Consider the following 15,649-nt stretch of genomic DNA (forward strand, 5'->3'; position numbering starts at 1 on the left):
AGCTGTGGGAGGGAGTGTGCAGCAGTGGTTAGTTAAGGGGCCTGGAAATAAGGACTGCTGGGTCTATTGGAGAGTGTCACTAGGAGCAGTGCATAAGATGAGGTGTCCTATCATGTTTACTCAGATCAGATTAGGACATAATAGAATGGCTGAAATAGTTTATTTTATTTGTATTGTATTATTTTGCAATTGTTAAGATCAGCATCTACTTAGCTCAGACTGAAGCATCTTATCTAATTTTTGAGATCTAAGTGTCTCCTCTTTGAGTGCGACGAGACAATTTAACACATTGTGACAAAGAATTTTCATTGCCACTTGTTATGATTTCAAGAAACAAACTGGTTTAGTTTGAATAGGATTTTCGGTCAGAAACGGTTTCAATGAAATTTCCCCACCATCTCGATTCCTGGGCTCTATCTCTGCCTTTCGGGGGGGGGGGGGGGGGTTGCTGTCTGTTAGAACTGGAGTCTGATTTGGATAGGGATCGAGACCTCTTCAATGTTTTTAATGAAGTAAATACTAATGGGAATTGTGTGATCATGGGAGATTTTAACTTCCCAGATATAGACTGGAGGACAAGTGCTAGTAATATAATAGGGCTCAGATTTTCCTAGATGTGATAGCTGATGGATTCCTTCACCAAGTAGTTGCTGAACCAACAAGAGGGGATGCCATTTTAGATTTGGTTTTGGTGAGTAGTGAGGATCTCTTAGAAGAAATGGTTGTAGGGGACAGCCTTCATTTGAGTGATCGTGAGCTAATTCAGTTTAAACTAAATGGAAGGGTAAACAAAAATAGATCTGTGACTAGGGTTTTTTTTTTCAAAAGGGCTAACTTTAAAAAATTAAGGAAATTAGTTAGGGAAGTGGATTGGACTGAAGGACTTGTGGAACAGATGGATCAGACTGAACAAGTTCCAAACCTCTCGGAGGCTCTTACCTTCTAAACAGGGACGTCAGTTTTCTAGTAAAATCAGGAAAAAGAAAGGAGAAAACTCAAAAGAGGTTCCTCCTGGCGCTCACGTACGTGACCCCTAATACTCTCTCAGTCCTCAAAGAGAGACCTCGAGAAGGAGACTTGCTGAAGGAAAGCTACAGGGGACTCAGAGGTTTCCCTGGTCCTGAGCCCCTGTCCTGCCTGGCTGATGTCAGCATCTCTCTGTGAGGTCACCACCTTTGACCAATAGGCGGAGGTCCTGCAAAAGGCCTTTGTGATGTCACTGTCACACCCACCCATCCCCTGCAGTGCTAATGTCCTGCCACAGGCCAGACCCTTTGGAGGTTTGAGCTACTCTCTGTGGATCACCCCACTCAATGAGTGTTCATTCTAGGAAGCAAGCCGGCTAGACAGTAAAACAGCAGAGGCTGCTCCCAATGCTACACTCGGTTTCTCAGAAATGAGTAGAATTTATGGGCAGAAGAGACAGTTAGAGCACCTAATCTGATCCCCTACATATCACAGGCCTTTCTGCACCATATGGGGCAGGCAGAGCTCTGCCTGGGCGCAGGGGGAATGGGATGGGGGTAGATCAAGGAAAGAGGGGAGGGGAATGGGTGTGAGGGAAAGAGCTCCTGTCCCAGATGAAGGAATTTGGGGGCAGAGGAAAGGACCCTGCTCCACAGAGAGGGGAGAGGGTTTCTGTGAGTGCCAGGGGGCTCCATTTCCCCTTCCACTAGCTCCCCATTTACAGAGAGCCAGAGCAGTACCTGCAGCAGAGAGCGGGAGTTGCTGGTGTCCTGGGAGGCACAGGCCCTGCAGCTCCTCGGGCACCTGGCGCAAGTGCCGCATGATACGGAGCTGGCGCATCACATTGGCCGTGACGTCCTCCTGCTGCAAGGGAATGAGAACCTGTCTGAGACTCAGACGCCTCCGAGGAATCAGGGGGGATTAACGGCCCCTGGAACCAGCAGCATTTCCACCCAGCCTGTGCCCACCTCTGAGGGATGGATTTCCCCTCCTGACCCCCAGGATGGAGTCTTGTTGTCCTTCCTAGTGACCTCCAGTGGCAACCCCCTTCCTTGTACGGGGAGCTCCTGCCACTTCCCCCTCAGTGCCCCTGACAGCTGTTCCACCTCCAATCCACAGCTCAAGTTCTCAGACCCCTCTCCTCCAGCCCCATGCAGGTTGGGTAGGGAGGGGACTGTAGCGGGGGGGGGGCAGGAGGGATTCTGGCAGCAGTGAAGTGGGATGTGGGGAGGTTGAGACCTTTCCCCAAGTCACCCCAGCCAGTAATGCTGAAGCCGCAGGATGGCAGCCCTGGTGAATGGGACGGATCGGCAGCCCCTGCTGACTAGGGTTACCATACGTCCGTTTTTTCCCGGACATGTCCTGCTTTTCGGCAATCAAACCCCCGTCCGGGGGGAATTGCCGAAAAGCCAAACATGTCCGGGAAAATGCTGGCCGGGTACTTCCTCTCCCGCGGCTGCTCTGCTCCGCTCCTCCCCTCTCAGACTTTAAGAGCCGAGCTGCCCGAGCCAGCGCTACTTGCTTCGGGCAGCACCCCCCCTTCCTCCAGACCCCGAGCCGCCGGCCAGGCACTTCCCTTCCCGGGCTCCAGCTGAGCTGCTCCGCTCCTCCCCTCTCAGACTTTAAGAGCCGAGCTGCACGAGCCAGCGCTACCGGGTGGGCGCTTCCCCTCCCGTGCTCCAGCTGCGCTGGGGAAGTGCCGGCCGGGGGCGCAGGGTCTGGGGGCTGCACGGCAAACCGTGAAGCCGGTAGCGCTGTGGCAGCCCTCTCCCCATGGCTGGGAGTGGGAGGGAGGAGGGGGCGGAGTTAGGGCGGGGAAGGAGCGGAGTTGGGGCGGGGCTAGGGGTGGGAAAATGGGCGGGGCCAGGGCCCGTGGAGGGTCCTCTTTTTTTATTTATTAGACATGGTAACCCTACTGCTGACTGAATCCTCCTGTTCTCTCCAGAACGGGTCCAGCCTTGCCAGCAGCAGGGCAAGCGTCCCCTGCCCATGTGCCTCAGCCCTGCCTGGTCAGACGCCATCACCCGTCAGTCCTTGGCCTCCCAGGCTGCCAGTGATGGGAGCAACTCTGGGTGGTGGCTCGGGTGACACAGACACCAGACCACTAGGAATTGGGTGCGGCCCTGTGGGACAGGAGAGTCTCGCAGAGGGCACTTGGGGGACTCTCCTGCCCTTCCCAAGAGCGATAGCACCCTGTCCTAAGAACATAAGTCTGGGATGAGGCAAAGCTTGTCATTAATTAGCCTGGCTAAAGAGCTGGCTGGAGCTGCTCCGGGGACAAGCTGGCTCGCTCCTGCTCATGGAGGTGAATTCATCTCCCTTCCCAGGAGCACCTGCTCTCCCTTTCATTCCCCACCAGGCTTCTTGTGCCAGGCCAGCGAATGGCCACAGGATGGGAATGAGGCCTGGGCCGCGCCCCAATCTCCTGAGTCTAATGCAGCTGCTCACCTTGTCCCCCATCAGCTGCTGGGTTTCCCCCAGGAGGGAGTAGGTGACAGGGAGAGAGACACACACACACACATTTGTCCTTCTGGTTGCAGGGCTTGTGTCCTTCCAATCCCATTGGTGGCTGCACAGTGGGCAGAGTCCTCGCTGCGTGCCCGGCCCAACAGAATTGCAGGGCGTGGTGTGGAACACAGAAAGAGATAGAGAGACTCATCCTCCAGCCGGGGTCAATCTGAGAGAAATTGGCTGGGGTCCCAGTCTCACTCTTCTAGCGGGTGCCATTTCCCAGCTGGGTTCCTTACTCCTCTGGTGCAGCAGCAGCTGGTAGAGCCGGTAAACCCCCTCCCTGGCCTGCCGGCTGATGTCCTTGGCTGGGTCACTGACGGACAGAGCTAGCTGTGCCATGTGGTGACCCATCCTGGGGAATTCCGCTGAGTTCTAATGGACGGGAGAGGGAGAGGGGACTCCATCAGCATTTTCCTGTCAGCTCCCAGTCCCCCCCGGGCCAGGACTCTCCTTCCCCTCAGCCCCTCTGCAGGGCCCTCCATGAGGACTTGCTTCCCCAGCTGCTCCAGGATGACAGGGAGGCATGAACCTGGAGCACAGTCCCCTTAAAAGCCCAGAGTCACCACTTAACTAGGACAAGAAGAACTTGACTCAAGCCAGGCTCACTCTCTGCTCTGACTCTGCCTCCCCAAGAGGAACACTCCTAACCCACAGCCCCTGCAGCAGCAGATCCTACAGCCCGTCGGAGCCAGATCACCTACGCCTGGAGTCAGGAAGCTGGGGTCAGAGGTCACTTACGTCAAACTCAGGGAGGGTGATGGTGAATCTGAGCAGGGCAGTGCTGCTCTTAACGGCCCTGGCTCTCTCTCGCGGCACCGTGGACACGATCTAGTAGTTAATGTGCTGTGGGGAAAGGAGGCATTGCACTGACTGCCCTGACCAAGGATGCCCACTTGGGGCCCGGCTAGGAGGACAGACTGGAAAATGGATCTAAGAGTGAAGGTAAAATTGTCCCCACCTCTCTCATCGGGCTCACCTCCAAGATGTACTGGAGCCTGTCGGTGTCTGGGGACTCTGCCAGCAGGTTCCCCAGCATGGCATCCAGGAGGTCTGGCAAGACCCTAGGCAGATCCTGAAAGCAAGGGAGAGCCATGGGTCAGAGTTAGGGAAAGTGGGGCTACACCTGCCACAGGATGGGAAGTGGGGTCTCTGGGAAACACTGGTGAGACCCCCAAACACATATCCTGGCCTCTCTCATTCACATCCCACTGCAGGCAATTAGCAAGGACTCATGGCAGGATGACAGCTGGCTCTTCAATCCATGACTTTAGCATGATCTACCTGCACTTGGGTGGTGTCCTTCTCCATGCCCAGGGTGAAGACGGCGTGCAGGGCAGCTCGGAGGAGGTGGGTCTCCAGCTCTGGCTCCACGGCAGGTGTCATAGTGCTGGCAAGAGAGAGGAGCCGGTATTAGACTGTGCAGTGCGGGGATGGGACTGGCACCAACACGCAGGTGAAACTGCAGGGAAATAGGCACAGGCTGGCGAGAATGGAAACTGAGGCACCGAGCCAGGGAATGACAAGGCCAAGGTTTCTCAGACAGACAGTGGCAGGGCAGGAATAGCCCCTGTTCCCTGGACCCTGCTGCCCCTCCTGTATCTGATCCTGGGAGTGAGCCTCTCCCCAAAGCCGTTGCAATGTTACTGGAGTGAAAAGAACAGCCCAGCCAGGAGAGAGTGACCCTTCCCCGCACCTCTGCCAGAGGAGCCACCCTTGGGCGGTGACCTGGGAGTGGGAGGGGCAGTGACTCCCAGCCCTGCGCCTGAGTTTCCTATTGACCTGTGGGACTTTGGGTAAGTTGCTCCCCGCTCTAGGCTCTGTCCCCAGCAGTCAAATGGGGATTTCATACTTTCCCACTATTGGAAAGTGCTGGGAGAATCCCCCAGCAAAAGCTGCTCTGACAGTGCTAAGCAGCATCTGACCATTAGAGGTCGGAGCGCACTGCCCAGGAGAAGGAGTGTTTGGTTCTGGGCTGTTGGAGTACGGGCTTGCAACCATCTGTGCACACATATTATACTAATTGCATCTAGACCACATCTCCCTAGTTTGTTTGTGAGAATGTCCTTATTAACACCAAGATGGATCACATCTACTGTTTACTTCACTAGGCCCGTAACCCTGCCAAAGAAGGAGCTAGGATTGGTTTGGAATGATTTGTTCTTGACAAGTCCATGCTCACTAGTCCTAAGAACCAAATTGTCCTGTAGGTGCTGACAAACTGATTGTTTAATAAGGGGTTCCAGTATCTTTCCAGGTATGTTAATGGATGGGAAGACGTTCTTTTTCAGGGATCTCTGACGAGAACTGGGGCACAGCACTTAGTTTGTTGAGGCCATAAAATGGAGACAGGCACCTCTTCTCTTCTCCCAGCACCCCAGATACCTAAAAGGGTGGGACTCACATCCCTCAATGGGCTTAAAAAAGACAATGGTTACAATGTGGCCCCAACCATTTCTGGTTTCTGCAGACTAGATGTTTTAGCAAAGTTTAGAATTCCTTGGTGCTCAACACCGTGAAACTCCCCTTTCTCCTTCACAAAGGGCTTTAACGCCCCTTATCTCACCCAGGCTCTCGACTGCCCAAAGTTGGAGAATTGTCCCTGTTCCCACTGCAGAGCACCCCCCACGACACACACACAGAGTCCTCCTGGTGGTGGGAGGGGAACAGAGGAAAGGACAGAAGACTTAAGAGATGAAGAGAAAGGAGGAAGGGATGGAGGAAAAGGTAAAACAAAAAGAACAAACCCTAATGTCCCCAGTGATTCTAAGGGACAAAATCCCAGGTGAGGAATAAAATTCGACCACCTTAAGCTAGTGTTTTCCATGCCTAGAATTCAGCTGGCGCCAGATGCATCAGACTGAACAGGTTCCAAACCTCTCGGAGGCTCTTACCTTCTAAACAGGGACGTCTGTTTTCTAGTAAAATCAGGAAAAAGAAAAGAGAAAACTCAAAAGAGGTTCCTCCTGGCGCTCATGTACATGAACCTAAATACTCTCTCAGTCCTCAAAGAGAGACCTCGAGAAGGAGACTTGCTGAAGCAAAGCTACAGGGGACTCTGAGGTTTCCCTGGCCCTGCGCCCCTGTCCTGCCTGGCTGATGTCAGCATCTCTCTGTGAGATCACCACCTCCCCAGCACCTTTGACCAATAGGCTGAGGTCCTGCAAAAGGCCTTTGTGATGTCACTGCCACACCCACTCCTCCCCTGCAGTGTTAATGTCCTGCCACAGGGCAGACACTTTGGAGGTTTGAGCTACACAAAGAGGAGATACTTAGATCTCAAAAATTAGATAAGATGTTTCAGTCTGAGCTAAGTAGGTGCTGCTTTTAACAATTGCAACATAATAAAATACAAATAAAATAGACTATTTCAGCCATTCTATTATGTCCTAATCTGATCTGAGTAAACAGGATAGGACACCTCATCTTATGCACTGCTCCTAGTGACACTCTCCAATAGATCCCCATTCTCCACCTGCCGGGAGGTAAATAGGGCGGATTGTTATCCCTACTTGAAAGAGGGAGAAGCTGAGGCTGAGAAAGGAGAATTGACTTGTCTTAGGTCACACAGCCAGTCCGTGGCAGAGTTGGGAATAGGACCCAAGAGCCCTGATTTTCAAACTAACCATCGGATCTTGAATTTCAGACATTGAATGACCTGAATAAAGTGCTCTCAAGTGAGTTCCAGACCAGCAAGAGTTCATAGTAATTATTCAGCAAGTATTTTAGGAGAACTGGAATGTTAGAGAAAATAATGAACTGCAGAGACGCAGCAAAATTTGTCGAACATATGACTGGTTATGACTATTTACTTGGTCTTAAAAGAAAACAACAGGGACCTGAGTCTCCTCCCTGTCAATAACCCCCTGCTCAGCCAATCAGGGTAGAGACCGAGGGGCGGGAGGATGAGGGTTCTCACCAGAGAGCCCAAAGGATGGCCCAGGTCACCGCTGGGGATCACTGTCTGAGCACTATTTCAGCCCCACATTTTTCGGTGGACCTCCCACAATGGGAGTTGTAGAGCAACCCCCATGACACACACACACCCCTCCTGGTGGTGGGAGGGGAACAGGGAAAGGACAAAAGAAGTAAGAGATGAAAAGAAAGGAGGGAGGGATAGAGGAAAAGGTAAAAGAAAAAGGACAAACCTTAATGTCCCCAGAGATTCTAAGGGACAAAATCCCAGGTGGGGAATAAAATTTGGCCACCTTAAGCTAGTGTTTTCCATGCCTAAAATTCATCTGGAGCCAGATGCAGCAGACTGAACAGGTTCCAAACCTCTCGGAGGCTCTTACCTTCTAAACAGGGACGTCAGATTTCTAATGAAATCAGGAAAAAGAAAGGAGAAAACTCAAAAGAGGTTCCTCCTGGTGCTCACATACACGAACCCAAATACTCTCTCAGACCTCAAAGAGAGATCTCGAGAGGAGACTTGCTGAAGCAAAGCCACAGGGGTCTCTGAGGTTTCCTTGGCCCTGCGCCCCTGTCCTGCCTGGCTGATGTCAGCATCCCTCTGTGAGGTCACCACCTCCCCTGCACCTTTGGCCAATAGGCCGAGGTCCTGCAAAAGGCCTTTGTGATGTCACTGCCACACCCACCCCTCCCCTGCAGTGTTAATGTCCTGCCACAGGGCAGACACTTTGGAGGTTTGAGCTACTCTCTGGGGATCACCCCGCTCAATGAGTGTTCATTCTAGGAAGCAAGCCGGCTAGACAGTAAAACATCACAAGCTGCTCCCAATGCTACACTCGGTTTCTCAGAAATGAGTAGACTTTATGGCCAGAAGAGACAGTTAGAGCATCTAATCTGACCCCCTGCATATCACAGGCCTCCTGTCTATCACAATAGCTACTTTTGGGGCAAACACATTCCGGAAAGGCATCTAGTCTTTATTAATGACATCAAGAGATGGAGAATCCACCACTTTCCTTGGTAGCTTCTTCCTGTGTTCAATCATCCTCGCTGTTGAATATTTGTGCCTTATTTGTCATAGGAATTTGTCTCTTTTCACCTTCCAGCCATTGGGTCTTGTTCTGCCTTTCTCTGCTAGACTAGAGAGCCCTTTAATCCCCAGTATTTTCTCTCCATTAAGGCACATCAACACTTCAATGAAGTCCCCTTCAATCTTCTTTTGATAAGCTAAACAGGTTGAGCTCTTTCAATAGCTCACTAGAAGGCATTTTTCTCCAGCCCTCAGAACATTTGGTGGCTCTTTGCTGCCCCAGCTCCAATTTCTAGGACCATCTTTTTCAAAGGAGGACACCAACACTGGAGGCAGTATTCCAATAGCAGTCTCACTGCTGCTGTGTCACCTCCCTATCCTACTCACGGCTCTGCTCCTTCGTCTAATGATGGCTTTAGCCCTGTTCACCACAGCATCACACTGGGAGCTCATGTTGAGTGGCTTCTCCACTCTGGCCCCTAAATCCTTTTCAGAGTCACTGCTTTCCTGGATACACGTCCCCATTCTGGAGGTGTGGCCGGCGTGCCTTGTTGCCACGCATAGGACCTTGCATTGGGCTCTGCTCAAACTTGTTTTCTTTGAATGGGTCCAGCTGGCCGAATGAGCCAGATCGCTCTGTATCACTGCCCTCTCCCCATCAGGAATTACCACTCTGCCTGTATTTTGTCACCCCCCAATCTTATCCGCAGTGATTGTATGTTTTCTCCCAATTCATTGATAACAATTATTTTAAAAAATTAGTCCTTGAGAGCTTCTTCAGACCCTTAGTACCCAGGACCTGCTCCCCACATCACAGTGAGAAATGCTGTCCAGCCCTGCTGGTACATAGGGGATAAGCACAGAACAAACGTACCTTTAGGAGCTGTGTTGTCCATAGGCTCTGAACAACATGTGGGGGTCAGCAGATTACAAACGCACGACAGACCTGTAGTGTAGACAGGTCCCAACTGTGTCTCGGTTTCCCACCCTGTAAAATGGGGAGAACAAACAAAACCTTGATTAGCTCCATTTGATAGCTGGGGAAACCGAGGCACCCAGCGGTGCAGAGACTCGCTCATGGTCCCAAAGCCAGGAATAGAAAACAGTAGATCTGATAGCCAGGCCTGGGACCTAACCCTGGTTTTCCTGGCCTTGCTGCTCTAAGTTTAGTCACAGCCTCCATGTCTTTTCCCCCGTGTCCCTTAACCCCACGTCACTGCAGAAGAGAGATTTTCTGGTAGCCAGCTGGCCCTCCTGCATGTGGATGTCGTTCCAAAAGACATGCTCTGGCTCAGTCCCATGCTATGGTTGGCTGAAGGAACCACTTGGTCACATTCTAGGCCCTGAGTTATACAGGAGGGGCGACTAGATGCACATAATGGTCCTTTCTGACCTGAACCTCTATCAATCGCTACATTTTCTGCTGCTAGGAAGAGAACTCTGGGCCTATTTTCTCTCATTCACTTTCAGTCGGAATAATTTCAATCCAGGCCAAAGGATTTCCTCTTCCATTGTGTCTTCAGCACCTTTGCGAGCAACCAGTTACTGTTACCCACAGGTTTCCAGTTTCAACCTGTCCCAGGGTGAGATGGCCAGGAAAGGGGTTGGAGCTCAACTGCACCTGGCCCAGGTGATGCAGCTCCCTAGGGTGAAGGGAATAAGTGTGGGGGTCACGTGACAAGACGCAGCCTGTGATTAGGACCCAGGCCTGCTGAGAGATAGAAGGGCAGCCTGTGCTCAGCCAGGAGAGAGACCCCAAGGGAAGCAGGCATGGGAGGGGCTTGGAGAGTCCTTTAAAGGTCAGGGACAAGCTGGGAAGGGGCCAGGTTGAGCACTAAGGACCAGGCCCTAGGAGGGAAAGACAGGGCAGTTTAGGAGATGGGGCAGATAGTCCAGTTGGTTTCGGCTCCCAGGACCAGACACCCAGAGGTGAAGGTGATTGTCGGGGCTTCTGTCCTTCTTCCCCAGTGTAGATTTGATAGTGGAGAAGACTGATGCCGTAAGGGGGAAGTGAGTTACCCCAAGGTCACCCAGTGAGTTTATATCACGAATGCATACTCGGAAGGATCCAATAGAAACATGGATTTTCCAGTCTCTTCTTTCTAGGAGTCCCCAGGGCTAAGGTAAAACCCCTGCTGCCCCTCCCCATTCTGCTCACCTCCAAGATGTGCTGGAGTTTGTCTGTGCTGGGGGGTGCTGTCAGCAGGATCGAGAGCTCGTCATCCATGTTCTCGGCGCAGGCCTTGCTCAGAGCCTGCCAGCGGAGGGAGACCAGGGGTCAGGAGCCTGCATTAGCACCCGTGTGCCATTGATCAGGAGCTGGCTGAGGTAAGTGCCGCCTGGCTGGAGCTCGCACCCAGAAACCCTGCCCCAGGTTGGAACCCCCTCCCACACCCAAATTCCCTCCCAGACCTCACACCCGGCACCCCAACCCCCTACCCCAGGTCGGAATCCCCTCCTGTACCCTAATCCCTCCCAGACCCCACACCCCCACCCGTAGGGTTACCATACGTCCGGATTTTCCCGGACATGTCCGGCTTTTGGGGGCTCAAATCCCCGTCCGGGGGGAAAATCGGGAGGTCAGCCGGCCCGCGGGGAGCCGGTCAGCCGGGCCGGCCGGGCCAGCGGGGAGCTGGGTCGGCCGGGCCGGCGGGGAGCCGGGCCGGCGGGGAGCCGGGTCGGCCGGGCCCGCGGGGAGCCGGGCCCGCGGGGAGCTGGGTCGGCCGGGCCCGCGGGGAGCCGGGCCCGCGGGGAGCCGGGTCGGCCGGGCCCGCGGGGAGCCGGGCCGGCGGGGAGCCGGGTCCACCAGGCCCCCGGGGAGCCGGGTCAGCCGGGCCCGCGGGGAGCCGGTCAGCTGGGCCGGCGGGGAGCCGGGCCCGCGGGGGGCCGGGAGCCGGGGGGGTGCGCCGGGCCGCCGGGGGCCGGCAGTGCTGGGCGGGCCGGGGGTGGTCGGCCGGGGCCGGCACCCCAGGGCCCGAGCTGACCCAGGCTGGAAACGCCGGGGGGCCAGCCTGGGCCGCGCCTCCTCCCCCCACACCCCCCCTTACCTGCTTCAGGCTTCCCGCGAATCAAATATTCGCGGGAAGCAGGGGAGGGGGCGGAGACTTTGGGGAGGGGGCGGGGCTGGGGGCGGGGCTGGGGGCGGGGCCGTGGAGTGTCCTCCATTTGGAGGCACAAAATATGGTAACCCTAGGAAAGTGCCCGGCCGGGGACGCAGGGTCCGGAGGCATAGGGGCTGCCCAAAGCCCGAGCGCTACCGGCTTCACGGGTTTGCCGGGCAGCCTCCAGACCCTGCGCCCCCGGCTGGGCTCTTCCCCTCCCGGGCTCCAGCTGTGCTGGGGAAGCGCTGGCCGGGGGCGCAGGGTCTGGCGGCTGCCCGGCAAACCGTGAAGCTGGTAGTGCTTGGGCAGCCTTTTTCGTGTGGCTGGGAGGGAGGAGGGGGAGTTAGGGCGGGGACTTTGGGGGAATGGGCGGAGTAGGGGTGGACTTGGGGCGGGGCCAGGGCCCGTGGAGTGTCCTCTTTTTTTTATTTTTTTAAATATGGTAACCCTAGGAGAAAGGAACCATGGAACAGCAACGTAACGTCACAGTCCCATTCCCCACCTGTCCTGTGGGGTCTTCTGGCCTTTAGAGCTACTGGTCAGGGCCTCCCCCAGTCTGCAGGGGGCCACCGGGTCTGCTGGCCTCCTCGCAGCCTCTGCTGAGGCTACAGGAGAGAGGCCTCTTCAGTTTGCAGAAAGAAAGAAATCTCTGAGGTGAGCACACAGCAGATGTCTGTTTTCCCAGGGCCAGATGCTGCCACCTTGTCACTGGAAGGGCCCGTGTGACCTCTGACCACAGATGAGGGAGGACGCCCAGCTTGGCTAGACAGATTCCTTCGTGCCATGGCTGGGGACAGAAGCCTGCAGCCAAAGCTCACACTGCAGGAAACAACCCGCAGAGGCCTTTCATCTCCCCAGGGTCAGACGTCATCACTAGGAGAATGTGAGCGCCGGAGCACTGGGGGAGCTGGCCTGAGATGGCATCCCAGGGCACAACCACCTGTGTCAAGTCCATTCTGATTCCACGCTCAGCAAAGATGCAGGGAGCTGTGCGGTCAGGAGAGGCGCTGGTCAGAATTTGCCAGTGGAACCGTTTTTCCATCAGAAATTGCCAGCTTGTCAAAATCCAAACGTTTCGTGGGAACACGTCGATTTGGACAAACCTTCAGACAGAAAGCAGGCAGGTTTAGCACGGAAAGCTGCTTAGCTCCCTGCCAGCTCGCCTGCCTGCCCACCTGCTTGACAGGCTGATGGGGGGCCTGGGCTTCCAGGCTGCTGAGAGAAGCCCTGGCTCCCAAGATCCCAGGGTCCCCGAAACCCTCTCCTCGCGGGGGTAATGTTCTGGTTACTGCACAGCTCTAGGAGGAGGGGAGGTATCCGATGCCCCACAAGCCACCAATCCTCCCTGCCAAGGTCCCAGTAACTACGACAGCCTGTGAGAACATCCTAACCTTTAGGGCACTTTCCCTGCCAGGTGAAAGGGTGCGAGCTGGACACCTCCCTGCCACCAGAGTCCAGCACTGCCGAGAAAGCCAAGTGTGGACTAAACTAAGCCCCTGGTTAACCCTTTCCCAGAGGAATCCAGAAGCCACTGATAATTGCAGGCTACATGGTGACCTCTCTCTCAGGTCACTCCCCCATCCTGGAATAGGGGTCGGTGAGTCCTGGACGAACGCCGTTCAGCTGGGAACATGCTCCCCCTTCTCGTGCCGAGGACTGCGTGAGATGGGTGTAGTGGGCACTCCCGATAAAGGGGACAGTGTGACAGCTGCCTTTCAAATAGGCCCCAGGCATGGGGGGGCCACAGCACCCAATTCCTCTGTCCCCCCAACTTTCTTCACTGCTTTAACGTACAATCACAACCTGCTCCGCTGACACCTCTGACTCCTGAAAGTCCTAACGCTCCAGGGGAGCAGGCCATGCCCTGCCCTGCCCTGGCTGCCCCGGGTGTTACCTCGGAGGGAATCGTTCCAGATTCCAATGGGTGGCAGGTCCAGGGAAGAGCCTTATCTGGGGGGAGGCTGTACCAGACCCGCCCGACCCAGGCAGGCTCCCAGGTACTCTCTGACCGGGGCTGATAAGGCTCCTTAGCAGTTTCTTTCCAAACAAATTCCAGTTCAAGACACCTCAGAGCTCCACAGCAGGGCAACATCCCCAGAGCGCAGCAGGGCGGGGGTTAGGGGGAGCAGTCGGTAGCAGCCCCTCGTACGGCAGGAGCGAGAAGTGCCAGCCTCTCTGCACAGAGCAGCAGCGTTCAGCCTGGGCCAGACGTGCTGGGGTGATGGGTAAGAGCGGGCTCGGAGAGCCAGAGGGTCTGTGGGGCAGCGCTGGGCCCTTCTGCTCCGCACTAGGGCCGGGTGGGCGTGTTCAGCTGGGATTGGAACCCACCAGCACTTGTGGGTGCGAATGTGGGGCTGGAACGCAACGTGGGGCACTCCCACCTCGCCCGGGGGCGACTAGGGGGAAGGGCAGAGAGACACCTGGGCTGAGACCCCAGCTCCAGGGAGACAGTCACTCCTGCCCAGCTGGGTTAAATTGCCCAGCTGTGTGACAGCCCCCCCATCCCCGAGGGGTTCCCCCCCCAACCCGGGTATGTCACAGCAGGGTAATGTGCGTATTGAACGGCAGGGGTTGCCAGAGACTGGCTGGGAGAGGCCTTTGGGGATGGAGGAAGCAGCACTAAGGTACATGCCAACCTCCCTACAGAGGAGGGGCCGTGCCCCGCAGGTGTGGGGCAAGGAACTGGGACACTGCGCGGTGGGTCATTGTCTGGCCCAGGCCCTTCCTAGCCGGAGGCCGAGGCCGAGGCATTTCCTTCAGGTCACCTTCCGCTGCAGCTTGGCCACGGGCCCCCATAGCCACTAGCCCAGCCAGGGATCCCAGCAGCTCTTCACTGCCAGGGAATTCCTGAAATCCTGTGTGCCCTCCCCCACCCACCTCCTGGGACTGTGAGTGCCCCCCCGGACAGCCCCCCCCCCCGAGCTCTGAGTGCCCCTGGCCAGTCCCTCCCCTCAGCCCCCCCCCCCCCCCCACTTCATGGGGCTCTGAGTGCCCTCAGCCTGTCCCCCTCCCAGACCCCGGGGCTGAGTGACCTTGGCCAACCCCCGTCCCTTCAGGAGGAACTCCCAGTACCCACCCAGCCGCCACACCTCAGGGTTCCCCTCCCTGCGGCTCTGTGGCCATACCCCCACCAGGGCCGGCTTTAGGCCAATTCAACCAATTCCCCTGAATCGGGCCCCGGGCCCAAGCCCCAGTACGGTGTACCGGCAAGAGCCGGTGCGCTGTACCAGGGTGGCCCGGCTTCCCCAGGGGGCAATTTAAAGGACCTAGGGCTCCCAGCAGGGGCCGGAGCCCCAGGCTCTTTAAATTGCTACCAGACCCCCACTGCTGGAGCCCTGGGGTAGGGCTGCGGGGCTCTGGGGGCTATTTAAAAAGTCCGGGGCTCCCGCTGCCTCTACCGCCCTGGCCCTTTAAATAGCCACTGGAGCCCCGCTGCTTCCCCAGGGCTCCCGCGGCTATTTAAAGGGCCGGGTCGGTAGAAGCAGGGGAGCCCTGGGCCCTTTAAATAGCCCCCAGAGCCCTGGGATAGCGGGGGACTCAGGGGCTATTTAAAGCTGCCTCTGCTGCACCCCGTCCCCGCACCAGCCCTGCACCCCCTGCCCTGCCCACAGCCAGCCCCGTCTCCAGCCAGCCCTGCACCCCCTGCCCACAGCCAGCCTCTGCCGCACCCCCTGCCCTGTCTCCAGGCAACCCCTGCCGCAACCCCCCTGCGGCCCTGCCCAAAGCCAGCCAGCCCCACACACCCCTGTTTCCAGCCAGCCCCGCACCCCTTGCCCTGCCTGCAGCCAGACCCTACCTCCAGTGAGCCCCTGCCCTGCCTCCAGCCAGCCCCATGTCCACTGGTGCCCTGCAGTTCCCAGGGCAGTGACCCTGCACACCTGCTTCAATGAGGAGGGCAGGGAGCAGCTGGGACCCACACATGTGCACACCACTAGCGTGACCAGACAGCAAGTGTGAAAAATCGGGACAGGTGGTGGGGGATAATAGGATCCTATAAGAAAAAGACCCAAAAATCGGGACTGTCCCTATAAAATCAGGACATCTGGTCACCCTAGCACACCCCCAGGGAGTGGCGGGGACCCACACATGTGAAACGGAGCTCATTAATAACTGATCAACAGCATATATGATG

General features: G+C 56.2%; 1 long non-coding RNA gene across 2 annotated transcripts; it reads right to left on the bottom strand.

The window, feature by feature from the left end:
- Window positions 1-2,242: 2,242 nt before the first annotated feature.
- LOC135978876 (uncharacterized) lies at window positions 2,243-10,846 on the bottom strand. 2 transcript variants are annotated; one of them, XR_010596232.1, is made up of 3 exons: window positions 10,575-10,846; window positions 9,291-9,404; window positions 2,243-4,864 (listed from the first exon to the last, which is right to left on the bottom strand). It is a non-coding gene; the product is annotated as an uncharacterized LOC135978876 (long non-coding RNA). The 2 variants fall into 2 exon arrangements; XR_010596233.1 differs by lacking the exon at window positions 10,575-10,846 and having other exon boundaries at window positions 2,249-3,849; window positions 4,216-4,864; window positions 9,291-9,866.
- Between the last annotated feature and the right edge of the window lie 4,803 nt (window positions 10,847-15,649).

Source organism: Chrysemys picta, unplaced genomic scaffold, assembly GCF_011386835.1.
Source record: "Chrysemys picta bellii isolate R12L10 unplaced genomic scaffold, ASM1138683v2 scaf498, whole genome shotgun sequence".
NCBI lineage: Eukaryota > Metazoa > Chordata > Testudines > Emydidae > Chrysemys > Chrysemys picta.